General features: G+C 38.7%; 1 non-coding gene across 1 annotated transcript; it reads right to left on the bottom strand.

The window, feature by feature from the left end:
• Positions 1-2,954: 2,954 nt before the first annotated feature.
• On the bottom strand, positions 2,955-3,027 carry TRNAE-UUC (transfer RNA glutamic acid (anticodon UUC)). Its single transcript has one exon. It is a non-coding gene; the product is annotated as a tRNA-Glu (tRNA).
• Between the last annotated feature and the right edge of the window lie 12,006 nt (positions 3,028-15,033).

The following is a 15,033-nucleotide window of genomic DNA, read 5'->3' on the forward strand; positions in this document are numbered from 1 at the left end:
AGGAAAAATAATAAGCTCGAGGTTAACAAATTAAAAAGAAAGATAATAGAGACAGTGAAATCTACTTGGACATAAGAATTATAAGTCTCTCTCACTCTCTATTTTGTCCATTGGCTTGAGTAGCCCACTAGTACAATATTTCACTAAAGAACTGACAAGGGAATCACAGAATTTAGATTTTAGGCATTGCCTATACACTCCATAACTTTGCTTTTTGAGGTCTCCACTTCCTTCTTTATAGTCTTTGAAGGTGTATCTTCATTGTCTGCTGTTTTGGGTAGACGAACAGGTTATTGTCTGAGGTGGGCTATGCAGCAGGTAAGATTGGGGCTCTGGAATCTGGTACTAGGTTCATTGCTGGTTCTCTCACTTACTAGCTTTGTCAGTTTGGAAAAGTTTCTTAACCATCCTAGATTTAGTTTCTTCAAGGTAACAATCGTACCTACTTTATAGGGTTGTAGTAATGATTTATGGAGATAATATATGTAAATACTAAGAACAGTGCCTAGGACACAGTAAGTTCTTAATGTCAGTTATGATTAATCATCTAAAGAAATAACACATAAATGAAAATATACTATATAAATTCAACATTCTTATCTTGAGTGAAGAACTCTGAAAGTTTATATGACTTTCCTAGAAGTACATGTGTTATTTTCTGTAATTGATAGACATACCAGTAACTTCAGGGTGATTTAAGTGGAAATGATTCAGCTGATAATAGAATTTCAGCCTGGTGCTGGGGAAAAGATGATGGTATTATGAAAACAGTCATTCATTTATTTATTCATCAAGCATTTATTGAAGACTTAATGATGTGCCGTGAATGCCCTGTATAAGACAATGGGGAAATTAAAAAGTTAAGTGATACTTAGTATCTGCCATTAAGAAGTTGAGTAGGGGAAATAGCCACATAAGTAAATTAATTAATTCAACAAATTTTACAACAAGGGTACAGTGGGAGCACAAAGAGGAGGTTGCCAATTCTACATGAATGCATTAGGAAAGCTTCTACAGAGAAGCAAGAAATGAGGAAGGAGACCTCCTCAGCGCCTTTCAAATTCCAAGAGGTAGCTGCTGTTGCATGGACCCAGGGGAGACCACCATGGGGAAGGGTGGCATTGGGAGGAGAGTCAAGCTAGGAGGGTGCTTGAACCATGTAATCTACAGACTCATTGCCAGGCCAGAGATGCACGGTAGTCATTGAGAGGAACAGAAGTCATGGCCAGGAATGTGGAAGCATGGTCAAGTTCAAGACAGGGCCACACCCCCTCTGGAAAGGATCAGTGAAGTTGGAGGTCCAGCCCTGAGAAGCAAGAGGAGGTTTGTGGTCCAGAGCTAGCTGCAGTTCAGGCTTGTTCAATCCATAAGGCTCTTTAGCTTTGCGAAGCACAAGCCTTGGGAGGGTGTGAAGTTATTTCAAGAAGCTATGCCATGTTGAACAGATGCCGTCTAATTTGCCATCTCATGAGTTTGGTTTTCTGGCTATTTTTCCTCTTTATTCTAGTTCATGTGGGTACTATCATCCTTAGCACAATTTTTACTAACATGTCCTAAAACGCTAAAATCCTGTTTTAAAAAAGTCTCTATTCCTTTGAGCCATATTCAGGTAGTAAAACACATGACTCACCTGTATTCTGTGACATGTGTCCTGTGGAATTGTGTCTAGTGTGTTAGGTATAAAATTACATCATCCTAGTTAAGGCTAATGAGGGAGTCCAAGAGAAGGGGAGCAATATGTGATGATTCAATGTGGAGAGTGGCCCAAAAGAGAGAGTTGCTTGATGTCCCAGCTACTGAATTCATGGGCCAGATTTAAATGCTGCAAGCACGTCCAGTACTGACATCTATCACCAAATGCATGCCAGAACTGCGGCCCACTTGGCAAATAACCCACATAGTGTGACTTACCTTCCTACTTGTGCTATTAATTTGCTTTCCATGGATCAATTAAGGTAAAGTGTGATGAGAATTCTAGCCAGATCAAGAATGACTTATCAGTCTCTACAGGAATGGTCAGCTTGCTGGCAGGGCAGTAGCACTTCTGTAACTTTGCCAAAGTTCCCAGCTGGGGAGAGATAATTAAACCCAGGCATGAAGCTCAGAAGTCTTTGAAAGTTTACTGTAAGGTTACTTTCTGCTTCAGGATTTGAGGCTGAATTCAAAGGTCATCCTCTGAAAAGCCAGAAACCACCCAAATCAGCACATTTAAAATAATTCTACTAATAAAACCCCCAGACAGCTTTCTTATCATTAATTCAAAGAAGACCTGTTTCTCTTACATCTTCTTAATAAATTACTTTTGCCCCTGGACAAACATATCCTCTATCACTCTGCCAAGTCCCTACCTACATGCTGGATCCACATTAACAGAAGAACATAGATGGTGTCAATTGCTGCCATAAGAGAGCTCAGCCTTCCTGGATATGAGGAAGTTAGCTTCTTTGTGGTTTGGGTCTTTCCTGGAATCCAAAGTCAGACATAGTACAAAGCTATACTGAATCTAAGGTATTAAACTGAACAGAAAGAACCTTGCTCACATACTAAGCATAGTCTTAAAATTCTATATTCTCAACTTCCTACCCATAGTGGAAAAGCTTAGGAGAGTGAGCCCCTTCCAACTTGTTTAAATCTCTCTGACCTGACAGATGAAGGCCAGTGTGTTGTGTGTGGGGACAATGGAAGGATACGGTATGGTACTCAACGTAATTGAATGAGAATCCAAAACCAAAGACGAGGATCTAAGGAAATATGAGCAGGTATATGAGGGACATTATGGGCAAATCTTGGGATAGGCTGTGGGCACTCGTGTGCATTCCTTTGCTCTCTGTAGGGCAATATGTAGGTAAGTCAGATTCACTTAAAGGACTGGCATGGGATGTGTTTTCTTTCGTGTGTTTTTGTTTTGTTTTGTTTTTGTTTTTGGCCACACTGCGTGGCTTGCAGTATCCTATTTCCCTAACCAGGGATTGAAACTGGGCCCTCTACAGTGAAAGCGCAGAGTCCTAACCACTGGACCACCAGGGAATTCCCGGATGTGTTTCCTTTGATTCCCTCCATTCATTTGGCTTTACATGGTCTGCTATATTCTGTTTCAAAGGTGAAATGCAGAATTCTGTGATTATTCTGGCAGCCCCTCCCTTTCTAGTGAACCAAGCACTGGTTCAAGCTTTGATATTCTCGGGAGCCCACTGCATTTTTTTCAGTCTTGGTTCGGTGAGTCTTGACTCTGGGGTATGAAGTGAGATAGGGTTTTTGCGGCCAGCAGAGAAGAGTGGAATTTCAGTGGAGGCATGTGGAAGGGGGATTCTGGAATACACACAATGGGTAGACTATTTTTGTTATCCAGGAGTGTTCCCAGCAGAGGTCCTCTGGTCTTCGGCAGAGGCGGGGGTAGTAGCAGTGGGAGGAGAGTCAGATGGAAGCTACCACTTTGAGTTTCTCTATGCCTCTCTGGCATGCAGGCCTTCGTGAACTGTAGGTATGGCGTCTTGGCACAGACTGGCTCCTAATTATTGTGGAAGGCCACATTCTGGGTGGAGAATTGTATCCAAATGTCATGGTAACTCGATCAGCCTTTAACTCCAGGAGTTCTGTCTCAGCAGCTGTTCAGCAACTGAGCAACTTCAGCAGCTTCAGTTCTGTTCAGCAACTCTGAGCCCAGATGTTGTGCTCTATTAGGTAAATGGTTTATAGAGGGTGGGAAGTGGGAAGACGGATGAATGTTTTGACATCTTTGAGTGGTATCCTACAGAATAAAAATATAATGAGGATGCTAGAATCAGAGATTGTGCGGTTGGCCATGGAGAGGGATGATTTCCTCGCTGATCAAAGAGGCAGTAGCTGGAATATATGATGGAGGAAGACAATGGTGAGGAGGGGACATAGCCATTCTTTATGAGGATACAAGTAGGAATGTCTTTGTATGGGGGTGGGGGCAGTCTTAAGTGAAGTTTGTTGTCAAAGTGTCCCCATTTAGATTTAGAACTGGGAAAGGATATATCAGATTCTTACATCACCTTGGCCTTTTCCTTTTATGATTTTATAAAAATTGAAGTATAGTTTATTTACAATGTTGTGTTAGTTTCTGGTGTACAACAAAATGATTCAGATATATATATGTGTGTGTGTGTGTGTGTGTGTGTGTGTGTGTGTGTATGCATATATATATTCTTTTCAATTGTTACAAGATACTGAAGCTATGACTTTGTTGTTTATCCATTCCCTATATAATAGTTTGCATCTGCTAATCCCAAACTCTGAATCCATCCCTCCCCTCCCTGCCCACCTTGGCAACCACCAGTCTGTGCTCTATGTCTGTGAGTCTCTTTCTGTTTCATAGATAAGTTCATTTGTGTCCTATTTTAGATTCCACATGTAAGTGACATAGTTTGATATTTGTCTTTCTCTTTCTGACTTACTTCACTCAGTATGATAATGGCTAGGTCCGCCCATGTTGCTCCAAATGGCATTATTCCATTCTTTTTTTATGGCTGAGTAATATTCCATTGTATATATGTACCACATCTTTATCCATTCATCTGTTGATGGACATTTAGGTTGCTTCCATGTCTTGGCTATTATGAACAGTGTTGCTATGAACATAGGGGTGCATGTATCTTTTTGAATTATAATTTTGTTTGGATATACGACCTTGGCCTATTCCTCCCAAAGTCTTTGTGATTATATTAAGGTTTTTTTTTTTTTTTTTTTTTTTTTTTTTTTTAGCGGTATGCGGGCCTCTCATTGTTGTGGCCCCTCCCGTTGCGGAGCACAGGCTCCGGACGTGCAGGCTCAGCGGCCATCGCTCACGGGCCCAGCCACTCCGCAGCATGTGGGATCTTCCCAGACCGGGGCACGAACCCGTGTCCCCTGCATCGGCAGGCAGACTCTCAACCACTGCGCCACCAGGGAAGCCTATATTAAGGTTTTAAATGGAGTCAGCCAGGGTAGTTTCCGGGTGAGAGTCTTTCAGGCTGTGGAAACAGAGCAGATCATCCTACTAGATTAGAGATTTTTGAAGCCCTTGACCCCTGGGCCTCCTTTGCATAGCTCTGGAGCTCCAATAAAAGCTACCATATCTTCTTGGTCAGCTGAAAACTGGGGCTGGATGATAAAAGATTTCTTGCCCCAACACTTTCCTAAGGCCTGCAGGCATCTCATTATCATCTATTGTAGATTGAGTTCTCTGCATGGTGGGGCCAGAGCTGGGCAAGGAGAAGCCAGGGATTCCACCTTAGGCTCTCAGGCACTTATTTCCTGGTGTGGTCCCACAGCTGTTCTATTGTCATCAGCCAAAGAGTACTCAGATCGGGGAGTTCTGTGATGTCAGGATTGATGAAGAGCTGAAACTGCCATCTGTATCCTGTGGCGCTCAAGCCTAGAGAATCATCAGAATCACCTGGAGGAGTCTTTGAATGATAGAATCCCAAGCTTCTAGAACTTGTTTTTTTTTTTTAACATCTTTATTGGAGTATAATTGCTTTACAATGGGGTGTTAGTTTCTGCTTTATAACAAAGTGAATCAGTTATACATATACATATGTTCCCATATCTCTTCCCTCTTGCATCTCCCTCCCTCCCACCCTACCTATCCCACCCCTCTAGGTGGTCACAAAGCACCGAGCTGATCTGCCTGTGCTATGCGGCTGCTTCCCACTAGCTATCTACCTTACGTTTGGTAGTGTATATATGTCCATGTCACTCTCTCACTTTGTCACAGCTTACCCTTCCCCCTCCCCATATCCTCAAGTCCATTCTCTAGTAGGTCTGTGTCTTTATTCCCATCTTACCCCTAGGTTCTTCATGACCTTTTTTTTTTTCTTAGATTCCATATATATGTGTTAGCATACGGCATTTGTTTTTCTCTTTCTGACTTACTTCACTCTGTATGACAGACTCTAGGTCCATCCACCTCATTACAAATAACTCAATTTCATTTCTTTTTATGGCTGAGTAATATTCCATTGTATATATGTGCCACGTCTTCTTTATCCATTCATCTGTTGATGGACACTTAGGTTGCTTCCATGTCCTGGCTATTGTAAATAGAGCTGCAATGAACATTTTGGTACATGACTCTTTTTGAATTATGGTTTTCTCAGCGTATATGCCCAGTAGTGGGATTGCTGGGTCGTATGTATTTTTAATTTTTTAAGGAACCTCCATACTGTTCTCCATAGTGGCTGTATCAATTTACATTCCCACCAACAGTGCAAGAGTGTTCCTTTTTCTCCACACCCTCTCCAGCATTTATTGTTTCTAGATTTTTTGATGATGGCCATTCTGACCGGTGTGAGATGATATCTCATTGTAGTTTTGACTTGCATTTCTCTAATGATTAATGATGTTGAGCATTCTTTCATGTGTTCGTTGGCAATCTGTATGTCTTCTTTGGAGAAATGTCTATTTAGGTCTTCTGCTCATTTTTGGATTGGGTTGTTTGTTTCTTTGTTATTGAGCTGCATGAGCTGCTTGTAAATTTTGGAGATTAATCCTTTGTCAGTTTAGAACTTGTTTTATAGAAACGAAAAATTAGCCTTCATCAAGTGGTTCGTATTATCAGCCAGGTTTAGGAACCACTGTATGCAATATCTTTTACATCTAGAATATTGAGCCAAATCCTATAATTCAGCAAATTATTGTTCTTACTAAACTGGTCAAGCTCATTGATACCCTGGAAGCCCAGCTCTGTGTAGGTCAGGGCCACCAAAAGGGCAGGGATCATAGACTAAGTAAGTTGAAGCAGTTGTCATGTTTTATTTACACTGTTTATTTTTCTCCTTGATACTTATGGAGGCCCTTGTTTTCTGGAGTACAACCTGGTGCTGAGAACTTTCCTTGGGATCCATCACAGTACATTTGTGATGGGCAAGTATGTTGGAGGACAGTACCTCAGCTTTCTGGTCTAATGGTGTTTCTTAGTGGTCATCAGGAGCCTGATGTTCTAAGACTATCCTGGTTTGGATATAGAGGTGACTACCTATCATCAATAGTTTCATAAGAATATATTATAATTTAAACCTGAAGTTAGAATACAACTATGTAAAGGAAATTCCTAGCCAATTTCCTTCCTCTCTATTAACTAAACATGTGGGATCAAGTAAGTAGGGAGATTTAAAAAAGTGTACAATGAGTTAGTCAAGGCAGAGGAAGTAATGGTGATGGTGGAGATGTTGGTGATGGTGCTGATGTTGGTGATGGTGGAGATGGTGGTCATCTTGGTGACACTGGTGATGGACATGATGTAGGAGCGGTGGTTATAATCGAGGCAAATCTAGCTGTCTGAGATGGCAGCTATTGCCTAGGGCTAGCCTGGGGTTAGCCTTTATTTGATCTTTTTCACATGATGACTGGTGGTGAGTCAGCTACTTTTAAAAGGCTAGGAACAGTGAACAATATATAAATCAAAGCTTTATAAATTAAATATTTCCAATTTGATTCACCATAATTTCTGAGGCATTAAATCTTTATTTCTGAATGACCGTTCACTGTCAGTGATGGAATATTTTAGCCTTAAGTTACTCTGCCCTATTTGCCTCTGTAACATACAGTTACTTTGTAAAGAAACTCCTAAATGATTATTGGAACTCATATTTGAAGAATCATTTTGTGATGAGTAATTGGCATAGGTACAATCTATTAAATATTTCTATTTTCCATCAGATAAAAATTTTTTACACTGAGAATTCTAAGAGAAATATACTGTACCATCCCTGAGGCTACAGAGCTCATGAGGAATAATATTTAAAAGGCTTAGAAGACAAATTATCTATATATTACATTTTTTTCCCTTGGGATGTTGACAGATGATTCAGTTAGGAAATTTTTAAAAGTAGCAAAAATGTGGGACTTCCCCGGTGGTGCAGTGGTTAAGAATCCGCCTGCCAATGCAGGGGACACAGTCCAAGCCCTGGTCTGGGAAGATCCCACATGCCGTGGAGCAACTAAGCTTGTGCACCATAACTACTGAGCCTGCGCTCTAGAGCCTACGAGCCACAACTACTGAGCCTGTGTGTCACAACTACTGAAGCCCACATGCCTAGAGCCTGTGCTCCACAACAAGAGAAGCCACTGCAATGAGAAGCCAATGCACCACAACCAAGAGCAGCCCCTGCTTGCTGCAACTAGAGAAAGTCCACACACAGCAACAAAGTCCCAACGCAGCCAAAGATAAAATAAATTAAAAATTTTTAAAAAATTAGTATAAAAATATAGCAAAAATGTGATAATGATATTCCAGACATTAAAATGACTAAAATAACACTTTGTAGTGACATGAAAATTTTTTACTCTTAAGTTTAAAAGTGCTGAAGATAGGATATTAGAAAAAACAGAATATTTATCTAAGAGAATAATTTCACTTAAAGTAAAAATATATTCCACCACAAACACTCTAATATAAATTTCAATAAGATAAAGCAATTCAATAAACCTATAAAGAACTTAGTCCAATAACTAAAATTATTTTAATTTTCTTATACTCCTTTTTAGTATTTTTTGTCATTATTGTCATCAACCTGCATTTTTTGTTGAGCAATATTGTATGCTTGGCACCATGTTGGACATTTTACATATATGATCCCTTTGAATGCTCATAGCAGCCCTAGGTGGTATCTGTAATTGTCTCCATTTAACAGATGAGGAAACCGAGGCTCAAGGGTTTTTAAGCAACTCACCCAAAGACACAGAGCTTGTAAGTGAAGACAGGGATGATTCCGAATAAGATCAAGATTAAGCTCTTAACTACTATGCGATGCTTGTCCACAAAATCATACATAATTCTTAGAGTATCTGAATTCTATTTTTTTTTTTTTTTTACTTAACATTATATCGCAAACATTTGTCAAGTTTGCTACATTCTTAATCCAACCCCCTGGGCACATTAGCCGTGATCCTCCCCGGGGCGCACTGCCCTCTAGTGGAATTCTGTTCACAAAGCACTGTGGCCCACTCCCCAGCCCCTGGGATGAAGAGGGGTTTTCTATTGCATTACTGTCTATTGTTACTGTATTATCTTAGATATGGTGAAATGTTAAAAGGTCTTTTTCCTAGCTCCTTTAATGTAGAGAGAGATGATTATGTCCAATTTTCTGCGTTGGGGAGTTGGAAAATAAAGTGAACCCCAGAGAAGTTCTGAAATGCCCTCCAGGGAATGAGGTAAGAATTAGTTGTTATTGGTGTTGAAATCTCCATGACTGCTTTGTTCCCTGAAGTAACAGGATATTTCAAACATCTCCCTTCAAATTGCATGGAAAGGCTCGAGGATGTGTCAAACTGTGTTAACACCAGCACTGGAAGACGAAGTAAGACTTTACGGGGATACATTAAAAAAACTTGTAAATATATTTAAAACACAGGAAATTCAAACAGATCAGGACTTGTTTTCCTCTGAGGTCACATTAATTCTTCAGTTTTTATATTTTTCTAAAGAATCTCTTTCACTTTGATATTGCTAAAAATCTTCATTGGATTAAAATGCATAATTTCATGGACTTGGTTTAATTAGGAAGGACTTGGGTTAATATTGCATTGTTTTGCAGACTCACAGACATAGATAACAGACTTGTGGTTGCCAAGGGGGAAGGTGGGTGGGGGAGGGAAGGACTGCGAGTTTGGGATTAATAGATGCAAACTATTACATATAGAATGGATAAACAACAATGTTGTACTATATAGCACAGGGAACTATATTCAATATCTTGGGATAAACCATAATAGAAAAGAATATGAAAAAGAATATATATATATATAAATGAATCACTTTGCTGTACAGTAGAAATTAACACAACATTGTAAATCAACTATAATTTAAAAAATTGCATTGTTTTGGAGAAAGCAACAGGGATGGGTTTTTGTTTTTGTTTTTAGTGAATTAGGCCATTATTTCTGCCATTGTTCATCCAAAAAAGAAACCCTGAGCAAAATTGCTGACACTATCACACAGGAAAGGGCTAACTGGTGAGTTGTAATTGCTTTGTGTGCCACTGGTGGGACACACTGTGGAGAGGAGGGGGGAAACCTGCCAGTTTTATCTTTATTAGCAAGCTGGATCTTAAATATTAGATGTCTTTTTATGCTTAGTAAATGACCAATATGAAAAAGGAGAAGCAGCAAAGACAGGCTTACATGGCATGTATAGTGTTTAATAAAAGACAAGAGTTAGCCAAGTGTTCTTAAGGAAATTCTATCTCTTCATGCCCTCCCATTAAAATTGCTGATTTCTTCTGAGCTTAGATTTCAGGATAGGGAAGGGGATGGTCAAAAACCTAACAAAAAACAAACAATTTTTAAGACAAATGCTCCCCCAAGTAATACACAAATAAATTACTCACACAAAGAGTAAAAAAGTCCATGACAAAAATGCTCAATGTAGAAATATATGTGAAAGTCATGGAATATAAATATAGTAAACTCATTTTGTTCACGGAGAGTTTTTCTTTTCCAGCTTTATTGAGATATATTTGACATGTAACATTGTGTAAGTTTAAGTTATACATGTGTTATACCTGACATATAACATTGGGTAACTTTAAGGTGTACAGCATGTTGATTTGCTATACATATATTGCAAAATGGCTACCTCCATAGTGCTAGCTAATTCCTCCGTCAGCTCACATAATTACCATTTCTTTATTTGTGGTGGGAACATTTAAGATCTATTTTCTTAGCAATTTTCAAGTATATAATACAGTATTATTAACTATAATCACCATGTTATACATTAGATCCCCCAAACTTACTCATAACCAAAATTTTGTACCCTTGACTAACATTTCTCCATTTTCCCCACCTCCCAGCCCCTGGTAACTACCATTCTACTCTTTTTTAATGAGTATGGCTTTTTCTGATTCCACATATAAATGATATCATACAGTATTTGTCTTTCTCTGACTTATTTCACACAGCTCACTGTTCTCAAGGGCCATCCATCTTGTCACAAATGGCAGGATTTCCTTCTTCTCATGGCTGAACAATATTCCATTGTATATCTATACCATATCATCTTTATCCCTTGACGGAAACTTGGGTTGTTTTTATATCTTGGCTACTGTGAATAATGTTGCAAAGAATTTGGGAGTGCAGATATCTCTTCAAGATCCTGATTTCATTTCCTTTGGATATATACACATAAGTGGGATTGCTGGATCATATGGTAGTTCTATGTTGTTTTTCTGAGGAACCTCCATACTGTTATCCATAAAGAACACACACACACACACACACACACACATACACACACACACACATATATATATATTATTCATGTTTCATCCCACTTGCTCTTCTTATATTGTGACCTTGACATGCCTCCACTGAGAGGTGTATAGGCAAGGGAGGGGGCTTATGTCCCTTTCCCTTGAATCTGAGTAGACCTTTGTAATTGCCTCACCCAATGTAAGGTGGCAGATGTGACACTGTGTCACACTGAGGCTAGATTATAAAAGGCAACACAGCTTCCCCTTGGCTCTCTCTCTGGAGACCCACCCTGGGAACCTATCCACCATGTTGTGAGGAAGCCCCGGTCACATGAAGAGGCTCTGTGTGGGGCTGCAGCTGACAACCGCAGCCAGGCCTCCACCACGGCCAGCACCAACCTCCAGACTTGTGAGTAAAAAAGCCTTAGGTGATTTCAACTCCCAGACTTTAAGTCTCCAGCTGAGGCCCCAGACAAGTAGAGCTGAGACAAGCTGTCCTCATCTGAATTCCAGATCCACAGAAACCATGAGAGATAGTCAATTCTTTTTATTTTAAACCACTATGTTTTGAGGTAATTTCTTATATAGCAATAGATAACTAAAATGTGTAGGTCCATATATATATGAGGGTCTCAATCAGGAGAAAGGAGTCTCAATCTTCCTGAATTTCATTAAATACAAAACAAAACAATCAAAACAACCATACCTATCCTATAACTACCAGATTCTTCCCTATACCACCATCTTTATCAGTATTCACAAAAACATCATGGTACTGATTTATTATGTGGCAAGCACTGTCAAACTGAATCAATTAACATTTCTGGGGAATTTTCATTCCTACAGGCAAACCACATTCAGCTGCTAGAAACACATGAACTAAAGGCCATGGGTTTAGTTTTATTTTTCAAGCCACATGGGCATCCCTACCTGCTATAAACAAGAGACCTGTAAAGGTCAGACTATAATATAAAAGCCAGCTCCAGTATAATGGCAAACTCTGAACAGTGATGTCTCCTGGAATTAAGTGACTTTAAAAGTTCTAGAGTAAGATAAATTTGTTAACTTTTTACAGTAACTTATCAGTTAAGGGAGCTATTTGGTTAAAAGTAGCAGAAAATCCAACCAACAGTGGCTTAAACAAATGCTTATTTTGCTCCTGTAATGAGAAATTTGGAGATTGGGGCTGTTGACATTGGTTCAGAGGCTTGACCATTATCAGGGCCAGAATTTCTGTGATTCTCTTTTCTTTTTTCTCATGGTCTTAACCTGTGGTCACATTATGACAATTGCAGCTCTGGACAATCTGTGATCAGGGCTGGAAGAAGGTAAAAGGGAAAAAGGTAGTGCCAACAGATTTCTCCTTACATCTCAAAGGGCAAAACACACCAAGGCCACTCCTAGTGTAAAGGAGGCTGGAAAAAAACAGTATTCAGCTTTCACAGCCTCTATAATAGAGGCAGCAAGGGAGAAGTTGGTTGGGACTAGATGTTGGATGAACCTGCAGCATCTGAAATTAATACAAAAATGACACTTTACCTTGGTCAAATATTCCTGAAAACATTGACCAATAGAATGTATAGATATATCAGGCCTTCTTTTCACTCACAAACTCATCCATCTGATTATAACCTATATACATATACATTGCAGCTTCCAAAACTGCATGAATTTTTCATCGATCAATTAGTATACACCGTATAATCCTATTTTTGTGAAAAACAAACATGAACGAATAAGCATTCAAAATAACGTGGAATAATAGACACACACTGAAATATTGACAGAATTATGCATCTTCTCCCTTTTATATTGTCTCACTTTTTTATAATAAAACATATTAACTATGAATAAGAAAAATGAGTAATAGATGTAGAAAATTAACATTTAAAATGTTAACTTTTATGAAAAAGAATATATATATGTATAACTGAATCACTACTTTGTAGTACATCTGAAACTAACACAACTTTGTAAATCAACTATATTTTCATTAAAAAAATAAAATTAAAAAATAAAATAAAATGTTAACTTTTAAAAATATAAATCAATGAGAGATAATATCTATTAACATTGGTATATATCCTTTCAAATGGATACACACACACACTCACACTTTTGAACATTTAAGATATGTCAAAATCCTAATATATATTAGTGTTATCTCATTTGATCCAAAATATTATGTGATAAAGTTACTGCAGAGAATCTTCATTTCTTATGTATTTATTATCGAATGCCCAAAGTTACAAAGCTGAACATGAAAACAATGGTCATAAAAAATAATCACTAATGAACAGACCCTCGATAAACCTACTGCCTAGCCAGATATTGTCCTCACTCAAAAAAACTAGCACATATTTTTGTCTAGCGTTTCAATGTTTTTGTTTCTTATTTACTACTTTTGACTTACTAAGAATTTGATCTTAGGTAAGGTATTAATCTCTCTGTGCCTCCATTTTATCATCTGAAAAATGGGGATGTGGAGTTAATCTACTTCATGGAATGTGTACACAGTTGAAATGGATTAATATCTGGCACAATTTAAGCCCTGTACAAGGGGTAACTTTTAAGTTTATTATTACATGCTTACGTATAAAGGTCAAATAGATATTGGATACAGGAGCTCTGGGGCTGGGTAAGGGTTTGAGAGAAAAAGAAATTATTGTCAGCATACTGATGATATTTGAAGCCAAAGAACTTGAGAGAAGTCTATTTCTTTTTTTTTTTTTAACATCTTAATTGGAGTATAATTGCTTTACAATGGTGTGTTAGTTTCTGCTTTATAACAAAGTGAATCAGCTATAAATATACATATATCCCCATATCTCCTCCCTCTTGCGTCTCCCTCCCACCCTCCCTATCCCACCCCTCCTGGTGGTCACAAAGCACTGAGCTGATCTCCCTGTGCTGTGCGGCTGCTTCCCAATAGCTATCTATTTTACACTTGGTAGTATATATTAGTCCATGCCACTCTCTCACTTCGTCCCAGCTTACCCTTCTTCCTCTCTGTGTCCTCAAGTCCATTCTCTACATCTGCGTCTTTATTCCTGTCCTGCCCCTAGGTTCTTCATAACTTGTTGTTTTTTTTAGATTCCATATATATGTGTTAGCATACAGTATTTGTTTTTCTCTTTCTGACTTACTTCCCTCTGTATGACAGACTCTAGGTCCATCCACTTCACTACAAATAACTCAATTTCTTTTCTTTTTATGGCTGAGTAATATTCCATTGTATATATGTGCCATATCTTTATCCATTCATCTGTTGATGGACACTTAGGTTGCTTCCATGTCCTGGCTATTGTAAATAGAGCTGCAATGAACATTGTGGTCCATGACTCTTTTTGAATTATGGTTTTCTCAGGGTATATGCTCAGGAGTGGGGTTGCTGGATCATATGGCAACTCTATTTTTAGTGTTTTGAGAAACCTCCATACTGTTCTCTATAGTGGCTGCACCAATTTACATTCCCACCAACAGTGCAAGAGGGTTCTCTTTTCTCTACACCCTCACCAACATTTGTTATTTGTAGACTTTTTGATGATGGCCATTCTGACTGGTGTGAGGTGGTACCTCATTGTAGTTTTGATTTGCATTTCAGGAGAGGGAGTTTAGATGGAGATCAAGTACCTAGAAAAACAGAAGATGCTATAAACATATTATTGAATAGGTCTCAAGTGGTAAGCACCATATTTACTGAATCGTTTACCTAACTCTGTAGGAAATCTTTGCTTCTGATGCTTACTTAACATGTTAACCAATGTCTTTTCTATAAAGATTCAAAGGAAAAATCCCATCTTGAAGCTGGTCTAGGGAAAAGTTTTCTTTCCCT

The sequence above is a fragment of the Lipotes vexillifer genome, unplaced genomic scaffold, assembly GCF_000442215.2.
Source record: "Lipotes vexillifer unplaced genomic scaffold, Lipotes_vexillifer_v1.1 scaffold884, whole genome shotgun sequence".
NCBI lineage: Eukaryota > Metazoa > Chordata > Mammalia > Artiodactyla > Lipotidae > Lipotes > Lipotes vexillifer.